The 7399-nt window shown below is 49.4% G+C and overlaps 1 non-coding gene across 1 annotated transcript; it reads left to right on the forward strand.

Annotated features, from left to right (window-relative positions):
• Positions 1-4981: 4981 nt before the first annotated feature.
• Positions 4982-5136, forward strand: LOC143175894 (5.8S ribosomal RNA). Its single transcript, XR_013000542.1, has one exon. It is a non-coding gene; the product is annotated as a 5.8S ribosomal RNA (ribosomal RNA).
• Positions 5137-7399: the final 2263 nt, after the last annotated feature.

The raw sequence follows: 7399 nt of genomic DNA on the forward strand, positions 1-7399 counted from the left end.
TAGAACGTTGAGTTGACTTATCGGGTCTTCGTTGGAATTACCGTCGCTGGCATTGTAAACTCCAGATGACCTTGTGATTCCTTCGTCGGGCACTGGTAAAGGGTGGCGATGATGCGTTCTATAATAGAAATACCCGTCGTAGCGTTTCTTCGGAGTCAACCCGCTCACGAAACTCTCTCTCGTCGTGGAATCCCCGCGTCGGAGAGTAAAACGCGAATTCATACTATGAAAACTTACGTCTCTCGACGATGGGACGATCCACGCGAAGAGTTGTTTACGTGTACGCGTATGGTGCGATTGCGTCGATTCGCTTTTCTGTACGGGGAGAAATAGAACGTTGAGTTGACTTATCGGGTCTTCGTTGGAATTACCGTCGCTGGCATTGTAAACTCCAGATGACCTTGTGATTCCTTCGTCGGGCACTGGTAAAGGGTGGCGATGATGCGTTCTATAATAGAAATACCCGTCGTAGCGTTTCTTCCGAGTCAACCCGCTCACGAAACTCTCTCTCTCGTCGTGGAATCCCCGCGTCGGAGAGTAAAACGCCGAAGGCTTACTATGAAACTTACGTCTCTCGACGATGGGACGATCCACGCGAAGAGTTGTTACGTGCACGCGTATGGTGCGATTGCGTCGATTCGCTTTTCTGTACGGGGAGTAATAGAACGTTGAGTTGACTTATCGGGTCTTCGTTGGAATTACCGTCGCTGGCATTGTAAACTCCAGATGACCTTGTGATTCCTTCGTCGGGCACTGGTAAAGGGTGGCGATGATGCGTTCTATAATAGAAATACCCGTCGTAGCGTTTCTTCCGAGTCAACCCGCTCACGAAACTCTCTCTCGTCGTGGAATCCCCGCGTCGGAGAGTAAAACGCGAATTCATACTATGAAAACTTACGTCTCTCGACGATGGGACGATCCACGCGAAGAGTTGTTTACGTGCACGCGTATGGTGCGATTGCGTCGATTCGCTTTTCTGTACGGGGAGAAATAGAACGTTGAGTTGACTTATCGGGTCTTCGTTGGAATTACCGTCGCTGGCATTGTAAACTCCAGATGACCTTGTGATTCCTTCGTCGGGCACTGGTAAAGGGTGGCGATGATGCGTTCTATAATAGAAATACCCGTCGTAGCGTTTCTTCCGAGTCAACCCGCTCACGAAACTCTCTCTCGTCGTGGAATCCCCGCGTCGGAGAGTAAAACGCGAATTCATACTATGAAAACTTACGTCTCTCGACGATGGGACGATCCACGCGAAGAGTTGTTTACGTGCACGCGTATGGTGCGATTGCGTCGATTCGCTTTTCTGTACGGGGAGAAATAGAACGTTGAGTTGACTTATCGGGTCTTCGTTGGAATTACCGTCGCTGGCATTGTAAACTCCAGATGACCTTGTGATTCCTTCGTCGGGCACTGGTAAAGGGTGGCGATGATGCGTTCTATAATAGAAATACCCGTCGTAGCGTTTCTTCCGAGTCAACCCGCTCACGAAACTCTCTCTCGTCGTGGAATCCCCGCGTCGGAGGGTAAAACGCGATATATAATAGTATATGCCAGTGGTTCGCGCGCGTCGTCTCTGAGATACGCGGTCGACAGAGTTCCGAAAACACGTGATGTGCCACGATTTCCGTGCGTCTTACATCTTTCGACGATGGGACGATCCACGCGAAGAGAACGTTCGTGCTTGCGTGAGGTGCAACAGCGTCGATTCGCTTTTCTGTACGGGGAGAAATAGAACGTTGAGTTGACTTATCGGGTCTTCGTTGGAATTACCGTCGCTGGCATTGTAAACTCCAGATGACCTTGTGATTCCTTCGTCGGGCACTGGTAAAGGGTGGCGATGATTCGTTCTATAATAGTAATACCCGTCGTAGCGTTTCGACCGATGTCACCCGCCACGAATGTCTCTCTCGACGTGGAAACCCCGCGCCGAAGAGTAAACGCGAAGGCTTACCATACGAAAGAAAACGGTATTATACGCCTGTGGTATGTGCGTCTCGGCTCTGTGATACGCGATCGGCAGAGTTACAAAAAAACGTTGATGGGCCACGATTTCCGTGCGTCTTACATCTTTCGACGATGGGACGATCCACGCGAAGAGTAGTTACGTGCTCGCGCGAGGTGCGATAGCGTCGATTCGCTTTTCTGTACGGGGAGAAATAGAACGATGAGTTGACTTATCGGGTCTTCGTTGGAATTACCGTCGCTGGCATTGTAAACTCCAGATGACCTTGTGATTCCTTCGTCGGGCACTGGTAAAGGGTGGCGATGATTCGTTCTATAATAGAAATACCCGTCGTAGCGATTCGGCCGAGACACCCGCCACGAAACTCTCTCTCGTCGTGGAATCCCCATGTCGGAGAGTAAAACGCGAAGGCTAACTATATAAGAAACATATAGTATTATTTATGCCTGTGGTTCTCCGTTTGTCCTACTCTCAGATACGCGACTCGGAGAGTTACGAATAATCGTGATGGACCACGATTTCTGTACGTCTTACATCTTTCGACGATGGGACGATCCACGCGAAGAGATCATTCCTGCTTGCGTGAGGTGCGATAGCGCCGATTCGCTTTTCTGTACGGGGAGAAATAGAACGATGAGTTGACTTATCGGGTCTTCGTTGGAATTACCGTCGCTGGCATTGTAAACTCCAGATGACCTTGTGATTCCTTCGTCGGGCACTGGTAAAGGGTGGCGATGATTCGTTCTATAATAGAAATACCCGTCGTAGCGATTCGGCCGTGTCACCCGCCACGAAAATCTCTCTCGTCGTGGAATCCCCGCGTCGTAGAGTAAACGCGAAGGCTTGCTATAGAAGACTATAGTTTATACGCCTGTGGTTCACCGGTTGCCTGCTCTCCGGGGTACGCGATCGCGCAGGAGTTACGGAAGAACTTGATGGGCCACGATCTCCAAGCGGCTATATCTTTCGACGATGGGACGATTCACGCGAAGAGAACGTTCGTGCATGCGTGAGGTGCGATAGCGTTGATTCGCTTGTCTGTACGGGGAGAAATAGAACGATGAGTTGACTTATCGGGTCTTCGTTGGAATTACCGTCGCTGGCATTGTAAACTCCAGATGACCTTGTGATTCCTTCGTCGGGCACTGGTAAAGGGTGGCGATGATTCGTTCTATAATAGAAATACCCGTCGTAGCGTTTCGACCGATGTCACCCGCCACGAAATTCTCTCTCGTCGTGGAATCCCCGCGTCGGAGAGTAACCGCCGAAGGCTTGCTATAGAAGACTATAGTTTATACGCCTGTGGTTCACCGGTTGCCGGCTCTCCGGGGCACGCGATCGCGCGAAGGTTACGGAGGGACGTGAAGCGCCCGAGCAATGAAACGTCCGCAGGAGGAAACGAGCAACCGCCGAACATTGTTTCGCGACGTTTCCATAATGTATTGTCGTTTCGCTCGCATCCCGCTTCTTTCCCCTAGTTTCCTCGACGCGTAGTTTCGCAGCCTTAGTGGACGAATCATTCTCGATTCGAGGAAAGATATGCAGTGGGGCGTGCAATGAGCCCGCCAGAGACCACGATCTCCAATGCGTCTTTACATCTTTCGACGATGGGATGATCCACGCGAAGAGAACGTTCGTGCTTGCGCGAGGTGCGTTAGCGTCGATTCGCTTTTCTGTACGGGGAGAAATAGAACGATGAGTTGACTTATCGGGTCTTCGTTGGAATTACCGTCGCTGGCATTGTAAACTCCAGATGACCTTGTGATTCCTTCGTCGGGCACTGGTAAAGGGTGGCGATGATTCGTTCTATAATAGAAATACCCGTCGTAGCGATTCGGCCGAGTCACCCGCCACGAAACTGTCTCTCTTTCGTCGTGGAAACCCCGCGTCGGAGAGTAAAACGCGCGAAGGCTGTGACTGTAACATATATATATACAGTATACAATGCCTGTGGTTTTTGCGCGTGTCGGCTCTTCGGTATACGCGATCGGCCAGAGTTACGGAGGGACGGTGAAGCGCACGAGAAATTGAAACGGCCGCACGATTGGAACCGAGCAACCGTCGAACATTGTTTCGCGACGTTTCCATAATGCGTTTTCGTTTCGCTCGCATACCGCTTCTTTTCCCCTAGTCTCTGAGACGCGTTTTCGAGCCGTTCTTCTACTATCGATTCTCGTAGAGAGAAGGGACCGGGTAGTCTGGAAGTGGAACCCGCATCTTGCGTGTACCGTACACGGAATTGAGAGGACCGGCCGTGAAGCTCGTTTTAAAGCCGTGCGTCTGACACCCAACTCTTGCGCGCCAATTTCGCGGCAAGAGATAATATGGGACGAATGACCGGCAAAGAGCCAGCTGTGAAGTCTGTTTTTTTAATCGAATCCGTGGACGTGTGTATGCCGTAGCGTCGCTCGTCGTGTTCGTTCATGGTCGTTCCGAGAGAAAGAACGAAAGCGGTAACGAAGGGACCGGCCGTGAAGCTCGTTTTAAAGCCGCGCGTCTGACACCCAACTCTTGCGCGCCAATTTCGCGGCAAGAGATAACATGGGACGAATGACCGGCAAAGAGCCAGCTGTGAAGTCTTTTTTCATTATTTGCTTTCAATCGATCGATCGGTACGATTCGTGCAACGTTTCGCGCGATGCGACGCGAAAACATGCGCGCAACAATAGATGCGTCTGATCGGAAGAACGCGAGGGTCGACTGCACGCGATGGATTCAGTATCGGGTAGGATACAAAATATATCCCCGTCGTTTCCACGCGTGCGAGTCTTCTGCGTCTTTCGCGGGTTTTTGAATGCACTATACGCCCGGAACGTCGAGAAATATATACATATTACTTGAACGTTTTTCGTCTCGAAAGGCTTCGGTGTCGTCTCCAAGGCGACGCCTGAATCTCCTTCGCGCGCTGGTCGGAGATTCAGGTATCAACTTTTATCTTCTCTTTGAAAGAAGAGAGATATTAGGTCGAACAAATGAGAATAAAATTATATATGTGAAATATAAAATTTATACGATTACCCTGAACGGTGGATCACTTGGCTCGTGGGTCGATGAAGAACGCAGCTAATTGCGCGTCAACGTGTGAACTGCAGGACACATGAACATCGACATTTCGAACGCACATTGCGGTCCACGGATACAATTCCTGGACCACGCCTGGCTGAGGGTCGTTTACGTACCATACACTGCTTGCGTAGCTCTGTCAAATCCCCGCCGTCGTTCACCTCTTCGGATCGAACGTTTTTTTACCGAAGGGCGCAAAGAACGTTTCTGAGTCGGGTTAAGAGAAGGATGCTACGTACGAGCGAACGATGGGTGTCTCGTCGGCGTTTGTCGCGGACACGCGAAAATTCTGTGAATTTCACGGACAGTGTACGTTCTAGTTGTTGCAAAACGATCGGAATCGTTTGTATGGACTCGCGTGAGTGTTCGCGGCGTCGTGCGTCGTTCAATTACGACCGCCCGCGGATACCGCTCCACTGCGATATGGATCTGAGCGACAACTTTTTCGGCTGTTCGTGAGATGAACGGTTTCGTGTGTTTAGAAAAATTTTTTTTCCCGCGCTCCCGACGTCACCTGAAATGATGCGTCAGAGGTGAAAGAAAATATTAAGAAGTCGAGAGAGAGAGAGACTACACACGTTTTATTCATATTTTGTATACCGTGCGTGAGACGGATGTGCACGACACGTCGTATGTCGGTATATTACCGACTGGCCCCAGGGAGATTGTTTTCTTCCTCTCTTACGAATGAGATGTACGTTTCGGAGGATCGTCGTTACCGAAACACACGGCAAAACGAGACTTCTAGAACCTTTATACACAATACACATCGACTCTTTTTACCCCGAGAGAGAGAGAAAAGGTGTATTTCTTTTTTTTATTTTTCGAATTCGACGCACGAACGCTTTGACGACTGGAGAAAAACACGGTGTGTGTTAAAATCGTGCGGGACGAGCATGCGTATTCGTAACGGGTCGAATAGTTCTTATTCCCCGTCGTCGCGTGTCCTCGCTGGACCACCACCGTGCGCTTCCGCCACGTTCAGTTGAATTTCGAAATATATATATATAAAAAGAATCACCATATACTCTCTTTCGGAGGTGTATTTTTATCGGTTTCTGCTATAGAGAAGAGACGGAGATCGTGTTGTGAGGTGTAACGTTTCTGTATCCCCGTTTCGGAGGATCGTCGTTATCGGCGGAACACACGTCAAAACGAGACTTCTCGCAGAACCTTTATACACAATACACATCGACTCTTTTACCCCGAGAGAGAGAAAAGGTGTTTTTCTTTTTTTTTTATTTTTCGAATTCGACGCACGAACGCTTTGACGACTGGAGAAAAACACGGTGTGTGTTAAAATCGTGCGGGACGAGCATGCGTATTCGTAAACGGGTCGAATAGTTCTTATTCCCCGTCGTCGCGTGTCCTCGCTGGACCACCACCGTGCGCTTCCGCCACGTTCAGTTGTATTTCGAAATATATATATATATAAAAAGAATCACCATATACTCTCTTTCGGGAGGTGTATTTTTATCGGTTTCTGCTATAGAGAAGAGACGGACGATCGTGTGTGACACCACGTGGTAACGTTTCCGTATCCCCGTAAAATACGTTTATCTTTTCTCGTAGAAAAGAGAGAGGAAGAGGCAGGAGCTCCTCTTTGGCGAGGCTTTCGAACGTCGCGTCCCGTCCGCCGGAATATAATGATATAAATATATAACCGCCGCCGACTTTGTGCGAAAGCGTTGAAACGAACGCGTCGGTCGCCCCATGGTGTGTGTTTGTCGTGTCTTCTTTTCCTCTTCTGCACTTCTCTTCACTGTCGATCGCGAGACCGCGCGAGATCCGCTTCGGTCGTCCAGTCCCCGAAAATTCTTCTCGGACGGGCGTTAAAGTTAACCGGAGCGCGAGATCGTCTAGCGAGAGTCTTTTTCGCGATCGAGTAAAATGTGATAGAAGAAGGAGAAGAGTGTAAAAAGAGAATATAGACACGCGACGCAGCAGAGACCACTGGTGAGGCGCATAAGACGCGTTCGCGAACGATTTTTCGCGACGATACGGAGTCGCGCGTGTCGCGGTATATTTATCATTTATATACGTTATAATATGAATATTGTTGTGTTCGAACGCACTCTCCTCTAGACTTTGTTTTTTTTGCCTTTGAGCGATTTTTATGAAATTCGATTGAATTTTCATACAATTCACGTTCACGACGACCTCAGAGTAGGCGAGATTACCCGCTGAATTTAAGCATATTACTAAGCGGAGGAAAAGAAACTAACAAGGATTTCCTTAGTAGCTGCGAGCGAACAGGAATTAGCCAGCACTGAATCCCGCGGTTCCGCCGTAGGGAAATGTAGTGTTCAGGAGGGTCCATTTATCCCGTGACGTCGAACCGCGTCCAAGTCCATCTTGAATGGGGCCATT

The sequence above is a fragment of the Nomia melanderi genome, unplaced genomic scaffold (assembly GCF_051020985.1).
Source record: "Nomia melanderi isolate GNS246 unplaced genomic scaffold, iyNomMela1 scaffold0242, whole genome shotgun sequence".
Classification (NCBI taxonomy): Eukaryota; Metazoa; Arthropoda; class Insecta; order Hymenoptera; family Halictidae; genus Nomia; species Nomia melanderi.